The sequence below is a fragment of the Heptranchias perlo genome, chromosome 29, assembly GCF_035084215.1.
Source record: "Heptranchias perlo isolate sHepPer1 chromosome 29, sHepPer1.hap1, whole genome shotgun sequence".
NCBI classification, from domain to species: Eukaryota; Metazoa; Chordata; class Chondrichthyes; order Hexanchiformes; family Hexanchidae; genus Heptranchias; species Heptranchias perlo.
The window spans coordinates 25,079,077-25,102,771 of NC_090353.1; the positions used below are offsets into that span (position 1 = coordinate 25,079,077).

At 43.7% G+C, this 23,695-nt stretch overlaps 1 protein-coding gene across 2 annotated transcripts in view; it reads left to right on the forward strand.

Moving 5' to 3' along the window:
- The window catches only part of LOC137299520 (alpha/beta hydrolase domain-containing protein 17B-like), a 116,873-nt gene that overhangs the window by 75,755 nt on the left and 17,423 nt on the right, over window positions 1–23,695 (forward strand). The window contains exons 5-6 of one of the 2 annotated variants that reach the window (XR_010957911.1): window positions 401–486; window positions 5,231–6,233. The gene's annotated coding sequence lies outside the window, so the exon portion shown is untranslated. Of the gene's footprint in view, window positions 1–400; window positions 487–5,230; window positions 6,234–23,695 lie in introns of those variants that run through there. The other variant, XR_010957912.1, reaches the window with a different exon arrangement.

Consider the following 23,695-nt stretch of genomic DNA (forward strand, 5'->3'; position numbering starts at 1 on the left):
AGATTCTATAATTATACATCAGATTGACTTTGAAAATGTACAGACATTCTTTTAACATCAGTACGCAATTTGTAAGAACAAGATTGGAGAATTAGGTCAGTCTGCAAGGTGGAGGTTGTAAGCTGGAAGTGAGCTACTGAATGTGAAAATGTTTAAAACTATAGTAAATCTCGTTATTATTCCTTTATCATTTGATGCTGGATTAGTAGAAACATTGACAACAATTTAAATGTAAGAATGGCATAAATACCACCTCTTGGTAGTGCACATTGCCTCTGGCAAGAGCAGCTCAATTACATTGCTGAATTGCCACCTAAAGTATTGTAAATGGGTGACAAGATTATGGTGTAGCAGAGTGTTATAGCGTGTATTTAAGTTTTTACTATTTGTTTACACACAGGGAAACTCGACTCCATGGACTCCACCTTTCCCAAGAGGACCAGGTGCATATTTGCTCCAGTCACTAATATGAGCAAAAAAGCAGATGTGAGTATAAAACAGGTTGCTCCAGTCTATACTTGCATTAAATTTTTTAAACTCACATTTGATTCTGGATTGGTAGGAACACTAGCAACAATTTAAGCACAAATATCACCTCTTCTGGTGGTGCACATTGTCTCTAGCATGAGAGGCACCAGCTCATTTACATTGCCGGATTGCTACCTAACAGTCAGAGCAAAATATACCTTCCACTGGTCAAGACTACAAATTTCTCCAGTATTGATACTGTCACTTTGTAAGAGGTTTGCAAGAAACATGGGATTGTCAACCTAACAGCCTGCTTGGAAAAAAATGTATAACAGTCAATCCAACAACAACAGGCAAATCCAAGTGACAAGCATTTCCAGCGCCTAAATCTACAGGCATTTGGTTATGAAAAGGGACAGCATATGCTATTACCACAAAGTGGACCAAAGTCACCCACCCACATTGTAAAATAAATTCTTGGAAATCAAATCATCTTCATGGAATGTTTTAAATACTTTATTTACTTGCATTCATTTGACTTACAAATCAACAAAGAGTGGCAAGAAAGGCCCGTAGATCTATCAGTGCTCATCGTAGCTACCAGACTGTGAATCCTTGTGCGCTGCTCTCCCAACCTCCAGTAAAGTCAAGTAGGGCAAAAAAAAACTATCCAATTTCAGGAAACACTGAGGGGAAATTCCTCCCCAACTACACTGGATATATTTTCTGATTGATGAGATTGGTGCCATTGGCATGGAATGGGCATACGAGTGCTGAGAAGTCAGGCAGGGATCCAGGCTTGATTGGTACTGTGCAAGATTTGCTAACCAGCCAGAAGGTGTCTCTCACAAAATGGCTTTATAATACGGAAATTTATTGAAATATTACTTAAATTACCCGATTTCACTATTTAGGATAAGATCGTGCTGTGCACTGAGCTCATTCATCTGGGGTGGTCCTGTGGAGAAGCCCCATGTTCAGAGAGCTCATAAAGGGGCAAAAGATTTTTTTTCTGTTTTGTGTTTTTTCTTGGCAACAGGACATAAGAGTGCAGGTTGCGTATTTCCTGTACGTACTTTCCCACTGAATAAATAGCAACAGGAGCATAACACAGCTGTCCAATTTCACCAACTCCCAATACACAAAGGATCATTGATGGCATCAGGCTCTTGTTTCTCCTCTGACACACTTATGCATTGGGTCTTACCCAATACTACCTCCTCAAGCTAAGTGCATCATCCAGATTGTATGTAGCTACGCTGGTGCTTCCATATATTGGTGAGAGGGATGCAGGGTGCTATGTGGTGTTGTCTTGTTCTGTGCCACTAGAAATACTGCCAGGCTGCTTTTCCTAGGCTATAATTTTTAAAAATTCGTTCATGGGATGTGGGTGTCGCTGGCAAGGCCAGCATTTATTGCCCATCCCTAATTTCCCTTGAGAAGGAATCAATGTTGGAACAATGGCCTCAAAGTACACCTTCAAGCAGAGCTTGTATTTAAATATACTGTGTGTGATGTTTTTGTGGGTATGTGTATGCTTGTATGTTTTAGTAAGCGAGAGTAGGGGGGGGGGGGGGGAAGCAAGACAAGCCTTGCAAAATTACAATAGTATCCGAAGAAGGTTTCAGCATTGCTTTTGGCTTTGTCTGAGAAAATCTCACTGTGCAGTAGCAGGAAAGTTATTTTTATTATTAATTGCTTTTCATGTCTATGGCAGATTAATTGGACTAGTCTAGAGGTGGTGCAATTTGAAATGTTTCCCTCTAGAAAAGATCCTTTAATTGTTTCAGGGCTACAGCAGAACTTGTGTATTAAATGATTAACCTACAGCTAGCTTTATATATATAATATAAATTGGGTGCAAAGTGATCCTAGGGAAATGGTGCTCTGTCAGTCCCTGCAACCTCACTGTACCGCTCTCCTGTATTACTTTATTTTCTGACGCTGCTTGTTAAGATTGGAGATCTGTGATGCCGATTTGTAAAAGAGAGGGGATCTGATTCTGCACTTTGTCACTACTGGTGATTCAACGGGATCTTGAGACCCACGATATGCAAGTCTCTGTGCTGTCAGATCCCCTGAGGTTGGTCTATTTATACCAGCAAGTGCCATCAAAGCCAGGGATATCACTCATCTACAGCTCGTGGTACTCCATTAATATAAAACTCTCTTCAACTAAAACCAAGGCCATTGTTTGATGAGGAACATGGAGATGCCATGCTTAATTCTTAAAATGTAAAATATAAAATATGAGTTCTTCTGAAGTATGATTAGAGCTTTCAAGTAAACTTTATTGTTCAGTGAAACTATTTTCATCAGGCGTCTAGTTTTCTGCTGTTACCGAAGAAGCAAAAAGCATAACAGGAATTGGTGGTTTACCAGAAATAAACCACTAACTGACATTGGTCACATAACTCGACATGAATACAAAAGTGTGAGTTCATTACAGAGGTCTGATTCATTCTGTGGGTTCTCAGATCCTGTTATGTGTTTTGTTTAACTACGGTCAAGATGGATGTTGACAAGTGTTTTAGATGACTTGGTTTTCCCTGGAATGGAACGGTGAGCAGCAGGCTATCTGCCCTACTGTTTCGGCACAGCAGTTCCTACCAAAACCACTAGTGCACATCTAATTCGCTATTTTGTGTGAGCTCCCGCCTGCACAGTTGCTTACCATGGAAATCTTGCACAATGGGAAGTGGGGTTTCTCTGCTGCTACTTAAAGGGCTGCAGCAGCCATTTAAAAGGAACTGTCAATTTAAAGTGAAGTTTCAATTCCAAAGTAGAAACACCTATATATGGACAAAACTGAATATCAAAGCAAGTGACAGAGCAGACACTGGAAGAACATCCTGTTTTACCAATGCAGCAGTGAATATTGCTGCTACAGGAAGTGGGTGAAAGGACGGTTGTCCTGTTTGACACTCCAGGGCACCTTCCTCTTGAGAGCAGTGCAGCAAGCTTGCAATGAGGTAGCAGCATGAGTGAATGCTATCTGCACCACCTAGAATACATGGAAGCAAATGAGGAAGAAGTTTACATAACTGAAAAAAACTGTCAAGTTAAGGATGTCCAATATTTCCATATACCAAATAGATGGACAAGTATGCATGCCAGCAAGTGTTTTCTCTCAACCTAATATGCATTGACTGCTGCCCCATGCAAAGCACTCAGGCAACTTTATAGCTCTGTAATTGCCTACCAAGCATGACTATATGGCAGCAGGAATTCTTGTCACACAGACATCTTTTTTAAAAAAAACTGCATAAGAAATTCCTTTCACACATATTCGTGTCGTTATGCCAGATCCTTTACTCTTACACATGCTAGGATACAGGATAGATACTTGGTTGTCACCAGATGTGCTTTTGAAACTTCTAACATCACAACCTTTTCTCTCCGCTTGCGGATTCTGCAGTAGTGACAGATTTCCCTATCTCCCCTATTTCCTCTTCCTGAGACCTGAGACCTGGGCCCTGATATTAATGCAGAAACAGAATCGGAGGGTGGGGGGGTGGTGGTGCTGATAGCGGGTGACAAACGCTCAACGTCGTGAGACGCGTGGGAATGTCCGATTTCAACACTAATGCCTCACCATTTTACTTCTGGGTTTTGTGTCTCCACTGCGCATGAGCGGGCGCGATAGGGACCTGCCTGATGCGATTTCACCTCGACTATTTAAAGGCCCAGTTCAAAGATAGTATGGAGGAGGAGGTTTGGAGTTTTGTACATTGTGTGGAAGGAAGGAGGGCAAAGGATGTGTCCAGGTTCAATAAGGCTTCCCTAGATCTACTGCTGAGTGCAGTAAGGGTTAGAAAAGAGATCCTGTTTTTTTTAATTCGTTCATGGGATGTGGGCATCACTGGCAAGGCCAGCATTTATTGCCCATCCCTAATTGCCCTGTTTCCCAGCAATGGGAAAAATAAATCTGCAGCCACTGTATAGAGTAAGTGGCTGGAGGCAGTGCAAGAAGTTGGCACCAGAAGCACCATATTGCGAACGTAGATACAGTGTAGGAAGCATTGTAATGATCTAACCAGGTCAGGAAAGGTGAGCAAAGTTGCAGATTCATCTACATCCTGTCATGCACCACCCACCCACTTCCCCCCCACCCCTTCACTCTGTCTTGTCACGTGTACTTCATTCACATCACTCCTCACACCAACTTAAGTTTTAGCAGCACCCATCGTTCTGTTTCAATGCACGTCCCCAAATCCACCACCTTCCATCTATCACTGCCACTCACCCCAATCCTCATGTAATATGACACCACCTACGTCAGATCCCCTGATTCTCAGCACATGTACTCAAATGGCACTGTTGAAACATTCCCCAAATGCATGCCAGTGCCACTCATGATGCATCTGCCTGATTGTCACCCTCACCGAATGCACTGCAGCCAGCGGATGCACACATGCCTTACAGACACTCGTAGGTTTGTTATGCCACGCTTGCAGGAGAAGAGAGCACAGAATGAGAGGGATAAGACCGGAGGCGGACCCCCCATAGATTGTGAAGCTCACCACAGTGGAAAAGGAGGCATTGGAGATAAGTGGCATCTCTGCCACCCTCAGCATCGCTGATGGCAAGACTGGTAGTGCATTGCTGCAGGGTGACAGAATTAATCTCTCAGACCCACATCTTTTACAACACAAAGTCATCTTGACTTCAGCACTTAATGAAATATGATCACCTTAATCATGTGCATTTCAACATTTTACATTCCCATGACTAAATCATATCCATCTCTTCTCTTTTTCAGGGCCGTCACATGAAGAACAGCAACCCCTGCCTTTTGATGACAAGGATTCCTCAGAAGAGCTGATTCCTTCTGAGGGTGCACTGTCACAGGACACATGCATACCAGGCACCAGTGCAAATAGGAGCACATCAGTGGGTCCTCTTAGAGAATTAGCTGAGATCTCACCAGGTGAATCACACTTCACAAATGAGCACAAGCAGAGAGGCAGAGAGTGGTGATAGGGACAGCTGTGGAGAGTCCATGTCAGAGGATGCACTCCTCTCCAAGCTCTGCTCAGCTGGACAGAGAAGCCAAACTCTGGGGGCCATCAATGAAAAGGAGAATGATGGAGAGTCAGCAGCAATTGAGAGGTACTGGCAGTCCTGCCTGGCTTACTAACCACAATGACCCAGAGGATGGAGGAGTTCAGCTCAAACATTTGTGAAGTGATGTCGCAGGCCTTTATGAAAATACAGTCTTCCATTGGGAGTCTGGCCTCCTCTATGGAACTTGAATCGTGGTGCACTATTCAGTCCCTGCAGGTCCAGACAGTGGCCTTGCAAACTCTGAAGGGCAACATGGCTGACAGACAGATTAGACGTGGGCTTCCAATGCGTCACTGATCTCCTCCAAGCTGCTCTTCCGCAGAGAGGCAGGAGTGATGTGCTGCTAGCCCAGGAGAGGGATGATGGTGATAGGGGCGATGAAAATGCAGACTCCTCCCAAAACATTTGCACGTCTCACCTGTTGGCCTGCCCCCCTCAACCAGTACCCAACATGCTGCCTCCTCTCCCACTGGCTCAGATGTAGGTGGAGCAGTTTTTTGCGGGGCCTTCAGGGGCTCTAACACCCAAGGATTGTCGGCCATGAGCACCTCAAAAATCAGAGCAGCCTGCCTCTGCCTCTAGAAGTGCCAGACAAAGAATGAGAAAAGCTTTATAGTTCACAGAGGGTACGCACTTGGGTGTTTTTGAAAATTTGTTAATATATTTAATTTATTAAGTCACATTAAATTTTTCTGTGTTTCCCATTCTTGAATGGCGAGTGGCCGCACTGCTTTTCATTTGTTTGGTACTGAATGTGAAGACGTGGAATTGACTGAGCCCAATTGGTGCATGTGGAACGAGTGGATGGATGGTTACAGGACTGCTTGTGTAAGCGGGGGTGGGGATGTTATAGTTACTTTGGTCCCGTGTGAGTGACTAACTGAACCTTTGAGCTATTGGGGCATCCCTGGCACCTCGAGCAGCAATATGATTGGCTGGTCTGGCATTGTGCCCCCCATCTTCCTCCTCCTCGCCATTGGAATCCTCATCAGATCAGCAGTGCTGAAGGGTTTGTTCCTCGAGTCCTCGCTGCTGCGTTATGTTGTGCAGAACGCAGCACACCATGATTATTCTGGAGACCGTCGCTGGTGAGCACTGAAAGGAGCCTCCAGACCTGTCCGGCTTACTCAATGACACGTGTTGTTGACAAATGGCTCGCGTGGTGCCGCTCCTGGTATTCAACGGTGGGGTTCTTCAGAGGTGTCATCAGCCAGGTTTGAAGGGGGTATCCTTTATCACCTAGCAGCCACCCTTTAAGGCTGGTTCCAGGTACGAACAGGTCGAGAATGTTGGACTGCCGCAGTATGAATGCATCATGGCAGCTCCCAGAGAATCTGGCGCAGACCTGCATGAATGTTTTTTGTGGTTGCACATATAGGAACATAAGAACAGGAGTAGGCCATTCAGCCCCTCGAGCTTGTTCCACCATTCCATTAGATCATGGTTGACCTGTATCTTAACTCCATCTACCCATAACTTTTAATACCCTTGCCCAACAAAAATCTATCAATCTCAGTTTTGAAATTTTCAATTGATCTAATCTCAATAGCTTTTTTGGTGGAGCTGAACATTGATAGAATGAAATCCCTTGCAGTTGATGAATGCTCCTGGTTGATCTGGTGGTGCTCAGATTGCCACGTGTGTGCAGTCGATGGCACCCTGCATCTGTGGGAGGGCAGGCAGAGACATGAATCTGAGTCCCCATTCATTCTGGCTTTAGTCATCACAGGAAGTTTACATACCTCCCAGTCTTGGCAAACAATCCATCCATTACCTGCCTTATGCATTTATGTGCAGCCGATTGCGAGACTCTCGCTGTGTCTCTGGTACAGCCTTAGTAGGAACTGGAAGCAAAGAAATTGAAGGCGGCAGTGACTTTCACAGCCACTGGTAATGCATGGCCGCCAGGTCCAGCAAGGTAGTAGGTTGTCTTCGAGGAGGCTGCAGATGTTTGCAACCACCTGCCATGACAATCACAGCCTTTGAAAACATTGCTCCTCTGATAGGTCAAGGAAGCTGAGCCTTCGTCGACCCTGTTAGGTGGGTAGTGCCTCCTATGATCTCGACTCCTCTGTTGCTCCCCTCTCTGTTGTCTACCTGCAGCTCCCTCCACAGCAGGCCATTCCTACTGATAATGCTCATTCTCTTCCTCGTCTGAAGTCCAATCAAAAGCAGCCATGGCGCCACCCGTCCTACTCTTCTCCGTGTGAATACCTCCAAACTCTACAACAAGGTACTCTCGCCAAACCGTGTCCCAGAGGGAACTGAGAAAGCAGCTGCGAGCATTGAACCTATATTCAGATCGGGCCTCCTGACCTTTAACCACCCAGATAAAGTGCTATTTAATCTCTCCTCGGTTTCACTGCCGAGTTTCCTGATCCCCGGGAAACCCACGCAACAGCCGTTAATTCCAAATCAGGTTCCCAATCGTATTTTAGGAGCCTGATTTAAAAATGTTAATGACCGACCCGTCTCTCCACAGCGGGATAGCAGATGCCCCGATACCTGCCATTGGAAAAAAGGTGGTGGGTGTTTGTACGGTGGGTTAGGGTCACGTTTCACGTATTTGATGGTTTAACCACCCCCTTGACTCTCTCCCACCCGTTGTCGGTGGGCGGTTAATATCGAGCCCAAGCTCGCCACGTAGGATGCAAAAGATTACCCGGAGACCATCCACAATATTAAAATGAGGCTGAACCAGAAAGATCGGATGGCGTCATTGTGGCTCACATCAGCAGGGATAAAAGCAATGCATTTCTCGTAGTAAACTTGCCACAGAGCCTCAACCTTGCTTTTTATTAAAAGGGAAATGCTAGGTTCCAGGTAACTTCTTTTTACTGTTCAGAACATTCCCCTATTATGTAGTTCCTTCCACTCAATAATTTTATTACCTCACTTGCTCAGCATGAGAAGTTTCAGTGTGGATATTCCCAGCCAGTGTTTCCTGTGGAGAGATTAATAGCAGCCTTTTGCCATCAGATCTGTATGTTACATTACCTGCTGCTAGCTGACATTATGCCGGAGTTTTGGAATTCTATGTGAGTTTACCTACATTTTCTCTCAGTAGCTGGCCAGGGAGCCATAATAACTACAGGAAAATTATTTTTTGTATTTTGCTAATGCTCTCCTAGTCGGCCTCCCTGCTTCAACTTTCCATAAATTACAACTCCTTCGCAGCCAGGATCCTCACCTGTTCAAAGTCCCGCACTCCCTTCACCTCCACCCTCTTGCAGCTTTGCTGGCTTCCTTGGCCCCATTGAACTGACTTTAAAATCCTCATCCTCACTTTCAAATCCCTCCATGGTTTGGCCGCACCCTACCTTAGTGATCTCCTTCGGTCCTTTGTTCCGACATTGTCTGCTCCTCTGACGCAGCCTTAGTCCTTGTCCACCACTCCTTCCACTCCACCAGTGGTGGCCAATCGTTCAGCCACTATGCCCCCATCCTCTGAAACTCTCTCCCTAGATCCTTCCACACGGTCACCTCCCTCCCTGCTTTCAAAAACCTCCTCCAAAGTCTTCTTTGACTGTGCCCCTGGTCCCATCCTAACTTTCTGCACTTTCACTTTCCCCTCCTGGTTGCTATTCACTGTTTTCCTTCTCCATATAAAGGGCTGTAAGATTCATTTGAACATGAGGAATGGCTGAAGAAATATGTTATTGTTAAAGACCCCATTACACTACCCGAAGAGCAGCAGGAAGTTTTCCTGGTGACCAAAATTCCTCTCTCAACCAATACCACCAAAAAAACTGATTAACTGGTTTAAAAACAGAAAATGCTGGAAATACTCAGCAAGTCAGGCAGCATCCGTGGACAAAGAAACAGAGTTAACGTTTCAGGTCGATGACCCTTCGTCAAAACTGATTAACTGGTTATTTATCTGATTGCTGTTTCATTTATAAATCACACCATGAGCTCACCCTGTCTCTAGCCCATGTACTTCAGTCCTCTGAGTCTGGCCTCTTGTGTACCTCCTTCCTTTTGCCCTTCCAGGCCCACAAAAATAATTTGAAACTTATAGTTTTTGGTCCGCTTCAGCTGTGCCATCAGGTAAAATTGGGTGGAGCATGCACGGCACATGTTCCATCCAGGTGTCTCCCCAAATGGCAAAGGGGCTTACTGCCTGACAGGCAGGCACCTAGTGGTAGGACTCTTTCACGATGGTGTCGGTCAGATCAAGAACAGGAATGGGGCAGTAAGTTTTCCCCCACAAGTTTTGGGGTGTTACCGTCCTACTTCCACCCAGCGATGCGAGCGAAAATCTCTCGCTTGGTATCTGCTCAATCTCTAAAGTGACAGGAGGCATTTTCTATGTTAAAGCAGCTAAATAAATGCAAGTTGTTGCTGTTGAAATCGTTTGCACTGCACCAGTGCCAATTATGCAGTCTAGCATTACTGATGTTTGGTGTGATTGAGAGACCACATGCTCTTGAGTCCTCACTTGTGCTGTTCACTGGCTACAGGAAATGTAGTCTGCTCTTTTAAACTTTATTAAAATTTAAAATAAAACTCAGCAGCCATTCACTCAAATTCTAAAGATTAAAAAGAGCTTACTGTCATTGTCAGCTCTCTATGTATATTATAAATCTCAGTAGCTGTTGGATGGCACTAATTAGCGTTTCATAAATATGTTGAAGTGTAGGGAATTCTGCCTTCCTCAGCAGTGTGAGTCAACAGTATAACTGTGATTTCCTGCTGGTATTACTGTGGGAAATGCAGTCAGTGCTTCAACTGAAGAAAACTGTCTCTACACCTCCAAATGAAATGTTTGAAAATGTGAAAGAACTGTGCAATGTATGACATTTTACTTTCAAGCAGCCTATCTGTGCTAATGACAGCTCTGTTTTGTCAAAGCCCCTCACACGGACCTGGATTATGCAGTTGGTGATGAGTAAATCTGATACATGGCTTGTTACTGCCCTCCCATAAAATGGCTTCCAAGAAGCTCTGAGAAAACAGGGGATTATAAACATGATTAAAGATTCTCACCATTTTTAAATTAAGAGCCACTGGCGATTTTTTTTTAATTGAGAAACTAAGGTGAAGAACCAAAGCCCATGGAGCAAGACACCAACCAGATTTGAAAAGACTAAAACAACACCACCAAATTGCATTTATATAGTGCCTTTAATGCAGTAAAATGTCCCAAAGGCGCTTCACAGGAGCGTTATCAGACAAAATTTGACACTGAATCACATAAAGGGATATTAGGATAGGTGACTAAAAGCTTGGCCAAGGAGGTAGGTTTCAAGGTGTAGGTTTCATTGTACCATGCTTGATGGGATAAGAAAACTGTGTAAAAGTGAAGAGCACACTCCTTTGCCCTGCTTTTGACCTCAACAAGCAACAAAATACCTGTTTTAACAGAAATTAAGTTCTACAGAAACTAAAGGAGGGGAAATCGGTCTATGGTGCTTGGATCAGATGCGCTCTTAAACAGTCACTTCTGTATGTTTCTTTTAATGATAAAGTGTTTTGAAAGAGGTGAAGATGTCTAGTATGCAAAGGGTTACTTTACTGAAATTCTAAATAAGCTTTATGGCAAATGGCCAGCTTTGAACACTTTGTTCTATTTAAAAAGTTGGTCATTATCTCTGATGTAAATCAGTATTCTTTTTGTAACAAAGAAATGCTGCAATTTCATCTGCTTCCTTTGAGCAAGACCCAAATTAATGTTGTCATCAGAATAATCAGCCAATAAAATGTGATTCACAAGTGTCCTAGCAACCATAAGTAGGGCCACTGTATCAACTGTTTGTGACAGTCTAGCTTCTAAATTTAAAAAAAATGAAATATATTTTTTGCTCTGAGTCTGCCCAATCTTTATTCAGAAGCAGTTATGTAAGATGCAACCTCTTTCAACGCTCTACACAATCAGAGTTTTATTCAGTTTCCCTTCATTTCAGGTTTAATTCCATTTGGATCTCTCATCCCTCTGTTGAGATGTTGCAGACTCCACCCCAACAACTACAATCTCCACTCACCCAAAACAGCCTGCACAAGCTGTAGGGTCAGTTTTCACATGTTAGCTATGTTACAATTTTTACCTGATGCAAGTTGCCATGATGCTCCCATCATTTTCCTGCTCTATGTGGGATTAACGCTGAACACAATACAGGTAAGGACATTCTTTGTGGCATTTCTTAAATTCCATTAGGAATATCAGTGATTGTCTTTTAAAGCAAACAAAAAAGCCTCTCCCCTCCCCCCCCCCCCCAACACACACAGTTCAATGGGTAAATGCACTACCTAGTCTGACACTGAGCTGTAGGTTCCAGGTTTGATTCCTGGTCCATGCTCAGTTAGCTGATCTCAAACAGAGTGGCTAATATTTGGCCCTGCAAACCTGGGCGAGGGAGAAGTTAAAATTAGCTAAAGTTCCTCTTCAACGTCCCCTGCTGGAAGTGCATGTACGTAAACATTGAGTGAGGATCGGTCTTGAGTTTCCCCTGAAGTTGAATAGATTATTGGCAGGGAAAAATTGATTTGATTTACTGACTTAGCTGATCGCAGCACGGCAGCAATTGGGGAACTACATTTGCCGTCAAGGCACTGGCTTGGGAGGAGGAAGTCAGCCACTGTTTCCACTTTCGATTGGACCCTGCTGGAAATCAAATGTGCATGCTGATGCACACCAGGCCCAATTTTTCTGCCTCTTCCATCGATCCAAATACTGTTGCTACACTTTAATTTCCTGTTCGATGTCAAAACCCGATGAGCCAAATTTCCTTCAGCTTAATGGTATCAAAACAAAAGCTTTTCTCTTTGGCTTTGGCTCCCAATAACCCACTACATGCCCCTGTCCTTGACTCCATCAACCTCACCAGCTGCCACCTTAACTGACTCAGGAGGTGTGGAACCTTGGTGTACTACTCAACCAGAAGCTCAGCTTCCTCCCCCACATCAGTTCCATTACCAAGATGACTTTCTTTCAGATCTGCAACATTCCTTGCCTCCGTCCCAACCTTTGCTGCAGAAACCCTAGTCCCCATGTCTTCATCTCAAGACTGTGTCTTCACCCACACTCAGTCCACACTCCCATCACCATGTCCTCTCCAAACTCCATGGATCCCTCTGCTTCAGTGCGCTGATTTCAAAATTCTTGTCCTTGCTTTCAAGTTACTCGCGGTCTCACCCCACCAATGTCTTGATGATTCCTTCTGCCTGACATCCCTGCACGCGTTGAGCGTTCCTCTAACACTGGCCAATCCTTGTCCCTTGCATCTCTGCTCCACTATTGGTGGTCACTTGATCAGCCTTTATGTTCCTGTCCTCTGGGACTCCCTTCCCAGTTCCCTTCATCTTGTAACCTCCCTTCTGTTTTCAAAGCCCTGTTCTTCAACTATGCCTTCGGCCCTCACTCCAAGCCTCTCCATTTTCTTTTTTCTCTCCTGCTGAGCGAGCACAGCCTTTTCCTTCTTAATGTAAAGTACTTTGAGATGTCTTCCAACACATGAGAAACACTATTGAAATTGTTGATCCTATTATTGCTACTACAACAACACCAATGCATGGGACAGGATCAGGATTCCATGTCTAGACTTACACATGAAGATTGGCCACTTGGCTGAGGAACCAGACGGCAGCAAGCACTCATGGAGCTCCAACCCAGTAAGAGTCTGAATCTTTGGCAAATGGGGGATCAAGAGAATTTGGAAGCATGCTGTGATTGGAGCATACATATGCAAGTAAATTTATTTTAGCATTTTTGTCACTTTTTATTTTGTCTTTCATAGGACAGAAGAAGCCAAGCTAATACAGGTAAAACAGGGAGGAAGGGTGAGCCAGCTGTGGGAGGATGGGGAAACCAAGAATATTCATGGTGGGAAGCCAACACTAGAAAATTGCTAATAGTGGTGTTTTACTTCTCCCTCCTCATGTAACTCATGTTGAAGTCTAGTTTCATGGGCATCGGCAGCTCCCCAATACCTTGACCAAGCGGTTAATCTTCATCCCTGTGTCTGGACATTGAAGGGTAGAAATTAGTCTGGACCTGTTTTCTGGTCCAGAAATTAATTTTGGGCCACCAGCAGAGGCCCTCGAGTAAGAAAAAAGAAAGACTTGCATTGAAATAGAGTCTTTCACAACCTCAGGACGTCCCAAAGCCCTTTACAACCAATGAAGTACTTCTGAAGTCTAGTCACTGTTGTAATGTAAGAAATGCAGCAGACAATTTGCGCACAGCAAGGTCCCACAAACAACGATGAGATAAATGACCAGATAATCTGTTTTAGTGATGTTGGTTGAGAAATAAATATTGGCCAGGAGACCAGAGAGAACTCTCTTGCTCTTCCTCAAAATAGTGCCATGGGATCTTTTACGTCCACCTGAGGTGGGGCCTTAGTTTAAGGTTCTAGGAGGGGGGGTTGGATCGGGCAACAGAGGTGGAGTTTGTGAGGACTGTAAAAATTATAAAAATGTTTTAAAAACTTACTTTTTGGGGGCTGCTGAAGAATGCTAAGTGGGGCAGGCCCAGGGACACTGAATCCAACTGTAGCACACCCACCACTGCCCTGGCTGAAATCAGCTAACTAAATACAGAGCAGGGTTCAAACCTGGGACTTTCCTGGTCTGCACGATAGCACACCATTAATGGTGCAGTTACCCACTGAGCCATTGGGTGAGCATTCCCTATTCATCGCATATAATTGGCTCCGTTTATCTTTCTTAAACAACATTGAGGTGGTAATTTTAACCTCTTGCCTGGCGACACACTAATAGATCGGGTCAGAGGCCGGTTTTACACACCCCTGAAGTTAATGGAGAGTAAAATTGGACTCAGTATAAAACCGAATTCAACATGATCCCATCAGTTTCCCACCGGACAGGTCAGGTTAAAATTATCATACGGTTTGGATTAAAATTAACAGCTGTTTTTTTATTTTCCCCATTCCTAATCGCTTCTCTCCTGAAAGAAACAGTTCATGCTGGGATACAAGGGTAGATTTTATGAATTCGAGCTCCAATTTTCTCCTGTTCATGTGTGACTCTCTCTCCATCTCTGTGTGTATGTGGTTCTCTCCCTTTTTTTTCTGACCCCCCCCCCCCCCCCCCCCCCGGGTTCTCTCTTTCCCTCTATCCCCTTCAGAGTTTTTTCATTTTTAAAATTTTTTTTTTCATTCCAGCAGTTAAAGGTCTATTAATGTACAGCCTCTTTCAGGGGTTTAGAATGTTCCAAATTTCTCTCTTATTATGAGCGAAGCTTGTAACACTGGTGATATGATTAGATTGTGGTGTGTGCTACCATTGTAATTCCCTGCCTACCCATCAGGTGTCTCTGGAGAAATAGCTCAGTCAAATTGCTGTGGTTACAAAATATAGAAATCCTTAAATGATTAGTCATACTACACAAAAAAGCACTTGTGTTGCTGTAACTATTGCAATTTATTTATTATTTAATCAGTGTTTTTTTTTTAATCACTTACACCCTAGCTTTTTTCCTTAGTTTAATTCCTTTTGTTTTTCTTTTTTAAGGGAAAGATTGCACTCCATTGCTTTCTTGAGGCTGTGGGCAGAGGAGCAGTTGTAAATAAAAGCCTAAATTGTAACTCAGAAAAATGGGTGTATTGGGGGCGGGGCCAGGGGGGGGAGGCGGGGGGCAGTAAAAAAAAATTTTAAAATCTAAAACCCACCTCCAACCCACCCATTTCCGGTTTTAACGGAGGTGGGACGAGGGGCGGGCGACCAGCCCGCTCCTAGGAGGTGGGTCGGTCACTAAAAGCTTTCAAGGAGGCTGCGGGCTTCCATTTTTACAGCTTTTTTGTTTTTAACCCCTGGGGGCCGGGATTCCCGGACCTTCTACTTCACGCCATGTGAGAGGAGGTGAGGAGGCCCAAACAGCAGGTAAGTGTCTTTATAACACAGCTTGTGGGCCCGGAGGAGCAGGACTGCTTTCCCCAGGCCCAACAAGCTTACCTGCAGCGCCTCCCCCACCCCCCCCCCCCCCCCTGATGACTCTGGACCCCGATGATTCCTGACCACCCTGCCCCATCTATGATGTACCTTCTTGCATCTGTTTCCTTCCTCATCGCCTGTCCTGTCGGGCAGGAAACTGACAAAAAATAAATAAAAGATGTCCTTACGTCAAAACCGTAAGGATGTCCGGGAAACCCATATGTTCAGGTTTCCAATTAGAGTCAAAATGCTGGAACTCCCTACCTAACAGCACTGTGTGTGTACCTTCACCATACAGACTGCCACAGTTCAAGAAGGCTTCTCAAGGGCAATTAGGGATGGGCAATAAATGCAGGCCTTGCCAGCGATGCCCACATCCCATGAATGAATTTTTTTTAAAAATCCCCCCCCCAGCCGTTTTTCCAGCTCAGGGTTAAAATTTAGGCCAAAGAGTTGGAGAAGGCCTCAGGACAATTCTGTGATTTGGAACATATTGCCCCCTAGTGGTTGCACTTCCACTTTACTTCCCACCTCCCCCCCCCCCCTTTAGTTGCACCTATCGTTGTCGGGAGGGGTGGTTTGATTTGATTTGGATTTATCCTTTGGAAGCCTGCTTCTTTCCCACGATGGGCCTCTTTGTTGGGTTTTAGCCTTTGTCGCCATATTGATTATGGCTTTCTCCTGGCTTTAGAAATTATTGAGATTTATGTCAGATTTATGTCAGAAAGATCATTAACCTGCAGACACTGTTCTCTCCTGGGTTGGAAGAGTTTGTTCAATACAAAAAACATTAAAGTCAGGCACAGTTCTAGTCAGAAGCAGGAAGGGAAATGGTATTCCCTTGTGGGTTAGAATTCTCATTGGCTCATCTTATTCATGGTAGCAGTGTTATTCCTGTTTTAGCTTCCAAGTTATTTAAGTTTGTTCCTTGCCTTTGATAAATTCAGAAATGTTTTCCCAAGCTACAGTACTTATCCTCGATAGTTACTAAAGTTGGAAAATGGCTACAGGTTTGTCTTTCCTCTCCTGAGGTTAGCAGAGTTTGCTTTTCTCATTATCTCTTCAGTCTTGTAACTTAATCCCAATTTTCGGTCCTCCTCTCCTGCTGCAGTACAGCTTCGTAGATACCAGTTACCCTCCAGTGCTTCATTCAATGGGACATTTTTGATTTGAGTTCAGACAGTGAGTATCAACACGCTACTCAAATCACGGGATTTCCTGCGGAATGGGAGTGCCCGTCTATAGTATACAGAAGTGGCAATCAGGACCATCAGCACTTTTAAGTGTATTAAGGGAATGTTCGGGCCAATAGCTGCTGAAAGGGTAGGAGTGGGCAGGAGGAGATGGATACCAAGGGAAGGAGGGGGGGTTGCAGAATGCATGGGAAGGAGAAGGGGACAGAATGCAAGAAGAGGAGGCAGAATGCTTGGTAGAAGGGGACATGGATGGAGAAATGGAAAGAGGGGAAATGGATGGTGAGGGGAGAGTGAATGGCAGAGAAAGAGGGGAAGAGTGGTTGGCAGAGGAAGAGGGTGAGTGGATGGGGTAGTGACGGGGAGAAAGAAGAGAACATAGGAACAGGGGTAGGCCATTCAGCTCCTTGAGCGTGTTCCACCATTCAATTAGATCATGGCTGATCCGTATCTTAACTCCATTTACCGCCTTGGTTCTATCCCTTAATACCCTTTACCTAACAAAAATAAAGGGAAAATGAAAGGGGGAAATCAATGGAAGTGAAGGTGAGGTAAATGGATAGCACTAGAGAGAAGGGGTAAACAGATGGTAATGAAGGAGAGAAGGAAAGGGGCAAAAGCTGGGAGCAGTATTTTTGGGGTGGGGGAGGAAGAAGAGTGCCAGCATTAACTCCAGATGGGGAGAGGGTAGCAGTTCCTGCTTGAATGGGGGAAAAGTGGAAGAAGTACTAGCTTAACTAGGTTGGAGGAATGGATGATTGCCAGGTTGAATAGATGAGAGAGCGGGTATGGGAGAAGAGTAACAATATTAAGTGGTAAGGTTGGAGAAAAGATTGTCTGTGTGAAAGGGTGGATAGGATGTAGTGTCTCTGGGAACTGGGTCTGGAGGGGGTGGAGTGCCTTTGTAAACTTGGGTGATAGGGGTTGGATGTGGCAGAGTGACAGTTAAGGTAACTTTTGGGTAAGTAATTCTCTAGTCGGTCTGTTGAAATTCCAAATGTCACTTTGTTTTTCCTTTGTTAAAATGGATGGATCATTTTTAATGTAAAAGGAAAATATTTTTTTCCCCTGGGAAATATGCCTCCAGACCACCCATTTTGTGCTTTCAACATTTGGATTTCCCCTTTTATACTTTCATGTACTTATGTTTTTTATCCCTCCAACACAAATGAAAGAATGCTGATTATACCTATCACTTGTAGTTACACCGGCTGTATAACTTTTTTTTCACATATCAAGGCTGTTCCTGATTTCTTAGCGTTTTGGCAGTTGTACCAACTTTTGTGAAGCTCTTGGCTTCTTGCTAATCGTGTATGGAACAATGCCAAAGGAGTTCTGCTGATAATATGTATATTTCTGCTGTATGTTTGTTTTTGTAGAGCTATGACATGGGGGTAATTCCGCACTCTCAGTGGATGCCCTGCTCCCAGAATGTGGATCTACCCTACATGTTGCAGTATAGCCCTGCACGGTGGCCATACAAAAGTGGCCATTCTCTCCCCTGGCTAACACAATTTCTAGAAGAAAAATAATTGTTGCCAAGGTATAAATTCCTTTGGAAATTTGTTTCCTGTTCAGGAACGGAGGGCCCTGCTGCTTTAGTTTATGAGGCAGGTGAATAGAGTAATGACAGTGTATAACCCCCACTGTGCCGCTTCCGGCTTTACAGGATTGTTCCATCAAGCTGAGGCCTATGGGCTGTTGAAGAATTAACTATTTAGCGTTTTTATATTAAATAATCGGTCCTAAGAAAGTGGTGCCCATTAATCGCTCAACCTCAATACATCACCCTCCCTTGTTTCTGTTCATCAATGCTGCCGTTCCTGAAACAAATCTGACCACTAAGATAATGCGATTGACGGCAGCTCATGAGATCTACAAAAATATGGGTCTCTGATGATGTTGGGTCTCAAGAGGTTGTCATCAATGATGGGAAACCTAATCATCTGGCATTGTAGCGACTCTTTAATGTACAACTTGATGACCATTTGTCTGTGGTTAGAGTTATTACTTGCCTGAACACACTAGTTGGTCAGTGGTCTGTTTGGAAATGTCTAATATGTAACAGGACATCAAGAGGCCACCAGCTTTACATTACATCTCGTTCGAAAAAGATACCACCTCTCACAACGCAGCACTCCCTCAGTCCTGAGTGTCAATCTAGTTTATGTGCTCAAGTTTAGTAAATGGAGAGATTAGTGCTGGGAAATTGACGTGGCACCACTCTCCCAAGTGCAGCAGTAAGGTAAAAGTGTGCGTTTTCCAAAAGTTTGTTTGTACACACCTGTTATTAGGTGAGGGTTTAATGTTATGCCGATACTAGCATAAAGAGAGGATAATGTTAGGAGATCAAGATAGACTGCAGAGTGATGGAGAGGGTAATAAGATAGATAATGGTCTGGAATGGGCCCAACTATTCTCTTTTAATGAACTTTCAAACTGTGACTGTTGTCATCCTAATGCTGATGTGAGGTGTGAATCGGCAGCCTTTGCACTAGTTTGTGTTGCTCGCGTATCCAGAACAGGCTGCAGTCATCTGGACTTCTTTACAGCTCCATCTTTAATTTTGGCAGTGACAGCTCCATATTTGCAATCCTAGTTCCAAGTGAAATCCTGCACTTCTAGGAAACAGGAGATGAGCGCCTAATGTGAATCTCTTGTTTTCATGCAGTTTCTAACAACTCCGAGCTCAGTGCATCCATCAGGCTGGTAATTTAATACCGCATGGTGCATGAACTGGGAATGCAAATGCAGCTGGGAGTGTGTCCTGTTTGGATCATCCTACTGTGAGCTGAATGTGATCTTGTCAAGTAAGCATGACTCAGACTGTAGTTGCTTTGCAAGTCTGATTAAATTGATAGCAAGAGGTGGAGAAGACTCCATGTGAAAGACCTGATGTTCAGCTGTTGGGTACCTTCTTATTCCATTTGAACACTTTGGCTTTTGAGTATTGTAGAACCATTGAAGTTTACAGCATAGAAGGAAGCCATTCGGTCCATTGCGCTGTCACTTTGTTAGACAGTCTAAAACTAAACCCACTGCCCTCCTCTCCCCCTGTAACCTTATATTTTCCTTAGCTTTCAATGGCTATTTACTCTTCCCTTTATAAGATGCAATAATTTCTGCCTCAACTATTTCCTAATGCAAAGTATCCCATGCTCCATTAACCATCTGTGTAAAGAAATTTCTCCGAATCTCTCTCCTCCTTCTCTTCATAATTTTAAATTGTGTCTGAAATTTCTAAAGTGTAAATCACACAATCTAAAGTCTGATTTTTAAACAGAAGTCTGATTTTTATTCTTCTCTGTCCATCAAGTAGAGGCTTTAGTTATTGAAGTTTTCAATTAATTTTCACCAGCAGTAAAGCTGAATATTAGTTCTCAGGCCACGATCCCACGTCCTGCCTGCACCACCTCTCTGCTTCCAACTGGCCAGTTTTGGATTATCAAAATGTGCTAATCCTGTCCAGCTGTCAGTGTAGACTCTCTGATTTCTGTGCTCTAAATCAACCCTCTTGCCAATTGACTGCTGGGGTCTCTCCAAGATGGTCGACATGAAAAACAATGTTAGAACTCAGGAGTCACGTCTGAAAGCTGAGTGCACTGAAGCCAAGCAATGTGGACCCTATCTACCAGGTGCAGAATAACTGAAGCCAGGTGCAAAGCCACATTTCAAAAGTGAATCACCTGGAAACTTTTAAAACCTCTTTTCACTGTTAGAACAAAACAGAAGCTCCCACCCAATGTTGTCCTAATTTTAATTCCTAGCTGTGTGTGTGTGTGGGAGGAGGGGAGGATCAAAATGGAGATCTGTGCATGGTTCACCATCATATCCATTCTGCCCATTGTACATAACACATGGGAGAGGAATTGTCTGGTACATTTACATGGCATTTGATCTGCCTTGTTTCTTGTATTCCCAAATAAAGCAAAAGGGAATTTTCTCTGGAGCATTCCTGCTGAGACACGGTATTATAAAGAGGGCAGTTCCAAATCCAACATTAAGGAATTGATTGTTATAATTATTACTAAAAGAACGACTTTCATTTATATAATATGTTATCACATCTTTTAGAAACGTCCCAAGGCCCTTCACATACAATGAATTACTTTGAAGTGCAATGAATGTTATTATGTAGACAATTATGACAGCTATCTTACCCACTGCCCTGCTCTCTCCCTGTAACCCTATATTTTCCTTAGCTTCCAATGGCTATTTACTCTTCCCTTAAAAGATCCCACAAATAGCAATGAGATGGAGGACCAGTTAATCTGTTTTCCCTGTGTGCTGGTTAAGGAACAAATGTTGATCAGGGCACCATGAGAATTCCTTGCTCTTCCATTATTACCATGTGAGCTTTCATTTCCTCCTGAACTACCAGAACCAGACGGGGATTTCGTTTAACATCTCATCCAAAAGGTAGCAACTGTCTCAGTATTGCACTGGACTGTCAGCATAGATTATGTGCTTAGATCCAGGGTGGGTCTTGAACATGCTTGAAGGCAGCAGCTGGTGTAATACTGAGCTATACAAACCAAAAGATCTTAGGTTCAATCCCTAGTCTGTGCTGAATTGTCTAACCTCAGGCAAGGCACCAGCTGAGATGCCTGTCTCTGAACGCTATCTGCTGAATGTAGATATGTGCGGATATTGTGTGACATGGATTCTAGTTCAGGTGTTACAACCCCCTGATCATATAGCCTTCCAAAGCTCACTGTCTAAGCTCACAGATGAATAATGAAATGACCTTGAGTGAAGAACTAGGTCAACACAGGAGAAAGGAAAAGAAAATTGGAAAAATAAAAAATGCTTAAACATGGACAGCTGTGTGACTGTAGGTTGGTGCCCCTGGGTATCAGGAATCCTAGCCCTGCCCAACTGATGGTAAGATGTGAGCTCATGTCCATGATTCCTGACATTGTGAATTCATAATCTTGGCTGCGCCATTGGAAGAAGCTCTGATTGCAGGAAAAGTGCTTCTACCAGAGAGGAAGAGGAGAAAGAAAACTTGTGGCCAAGTCACCAAATTTAGGAGCTAGCTCAAGACCCAGGTGTCAGCGGGAGGCCACAGAAAACTTATTGGGTAGCATTACCTGCACAACCTGAAAGTATGGAAAACAATTCCAAAAGGGCACTAGAAATAGCTTAAAAAAAACACTTGCTTGTTAAATTTTTAATATTTTAATTGATCTCCCACCTGAAGGTCCACCCCAGCAACTCTGGACACCAGGTTTCCTGTGCGTGCTGTGAACTTAGCATCTAGCATGCTCGCTGGCTGCAGAATATTGCAGTAGTTTTCCACAACCCCTTTTGAATAAATGAATGAAGCTTCTGTCTGCTTTGAACAGGATCTTCCCAGGCGCAACCGGAAAGTTAAATAGAGCCTGAAATGGGCGGAAATCAGGATTCATGGCTGTGCCCTACTGATGGTAATATGTGACTTCTTGTCCGATTTCTGATTTTTACCTAACTTTATGGTCTGGTATGCATCTTCTGTGCCCAAAAACAAGCGCAGATGGGGTGTCCTGGAGACAAATAATGTCCTCTTGTGTGCTGTTTGCAACAGTTTTCCATGATCAGCTCATTATTATAATTTATTTATAATTCTAGGTGCAACTTTCGATGTGTGCAAGGAAGTAGCCTAGTAGTGGGACTAGAAAATTGCAGTTGAGGTGAAATTTAAAGGGATGTGACTGTCAAGTCTGCTGCACTGTACCGCTCCCAAAGACCCTGACTATTAATCTTTGGTAGTTTGTTGCTGACCATCATGGCTCCCTGTCTCTCAATGCATCAATTTTAATATCCTGATATTTGTCTTCAAATCCCTCCACAGTCTTGCCCCTTCCTACCTCTGCAACCTCCTTCAGTCCTATCTTCCTGCCTGCATCCTCCATTCTTCCAGCTCTCTCCGCTTGCATGTTTCCCTTCCCTTGGTGGCAGAACCTTCAGCCATCTTCAGGAGCCTAGTCGAGGTTATATGACTGCCATGTTTCAGGAGTTTTAATCATTTTCTTCCCCATGGAAATTATTCTTGGGATTGAGTTATGTTTAAGTGTTGGGTTTGAAAACAAAGGGAATTTACACAAGTTTAAAAGGAAAGGCCACAGGCTGCAGGAATTAACAAGATGTTTTAAAGCCAGATGACCCAGGGTGTTGGGGAAATCACAACTCACAGCATATTTCAAGCTGATACAACAATGGTCTATTGTCTCATCCCTGAATGACAGGGAACGTTAAACAATTCATCATCTAGTCCCAAATGGCCAACAAATATTCACACCCATTAAGGTGAGGACAACTCTATTCACATGGGCGTGGCATGAGGTGTCTACAGAGAATATACTCCTAGGAAAGGGATAGTCAGTTTGGTTAACTTATGGGAGTGACCATCACTGCTGTACCCAAAAGAATATCTAAGGCAGACCCAAAATTAATAACTGAGAAATCAAGAGGGTCACATATCAGGTGCACTGATCTCAGCACCCGACTGTCTGATCTGCCCTCCCAATGAGCAAGGCTCCATATCGGGAGCACGCACTCATAATATTTAGCCCTAGTGTATTGAAGATGAGATTTGGCACAGAACATTGGTATACACTGTGCCAAAGAATAGTAGAAACTAAGGTTGTACCCACAATTTTCCACATTATTAGGGCCTGATCTCAAATGAGCCCCACAGGGGGAAACCATTGGGTGGCAAACAACTCACCTTGTATATCACATGCGTCCTGGCTGCCTGGCAGGTGGTTTATGAGTAGAAATGGCTGAGCCCTAAGAACGGGTTATCGGGCTGAATCTTGCTCACTGAATGGTTTGTAAGATGAAAAACATTAAATACATTGTGTTGTAGTTTCATTGGGATCTGTCGAATTAAAATATTAATTCCACTAGCCATGTTCCTGATAATGCATTATTAGCTCAGGTTCATTAATTCAATGAATCCTTATTTTATGAGGGTGAGGTAAAATTATGTGTTTTACAATGAACATGATGGTGTTTATAAAATCACTCGGGTGTAGAACATTTCCTCTGGGTTAATTATTCCATTCATTTGACTAAGCTTATGGAAATGT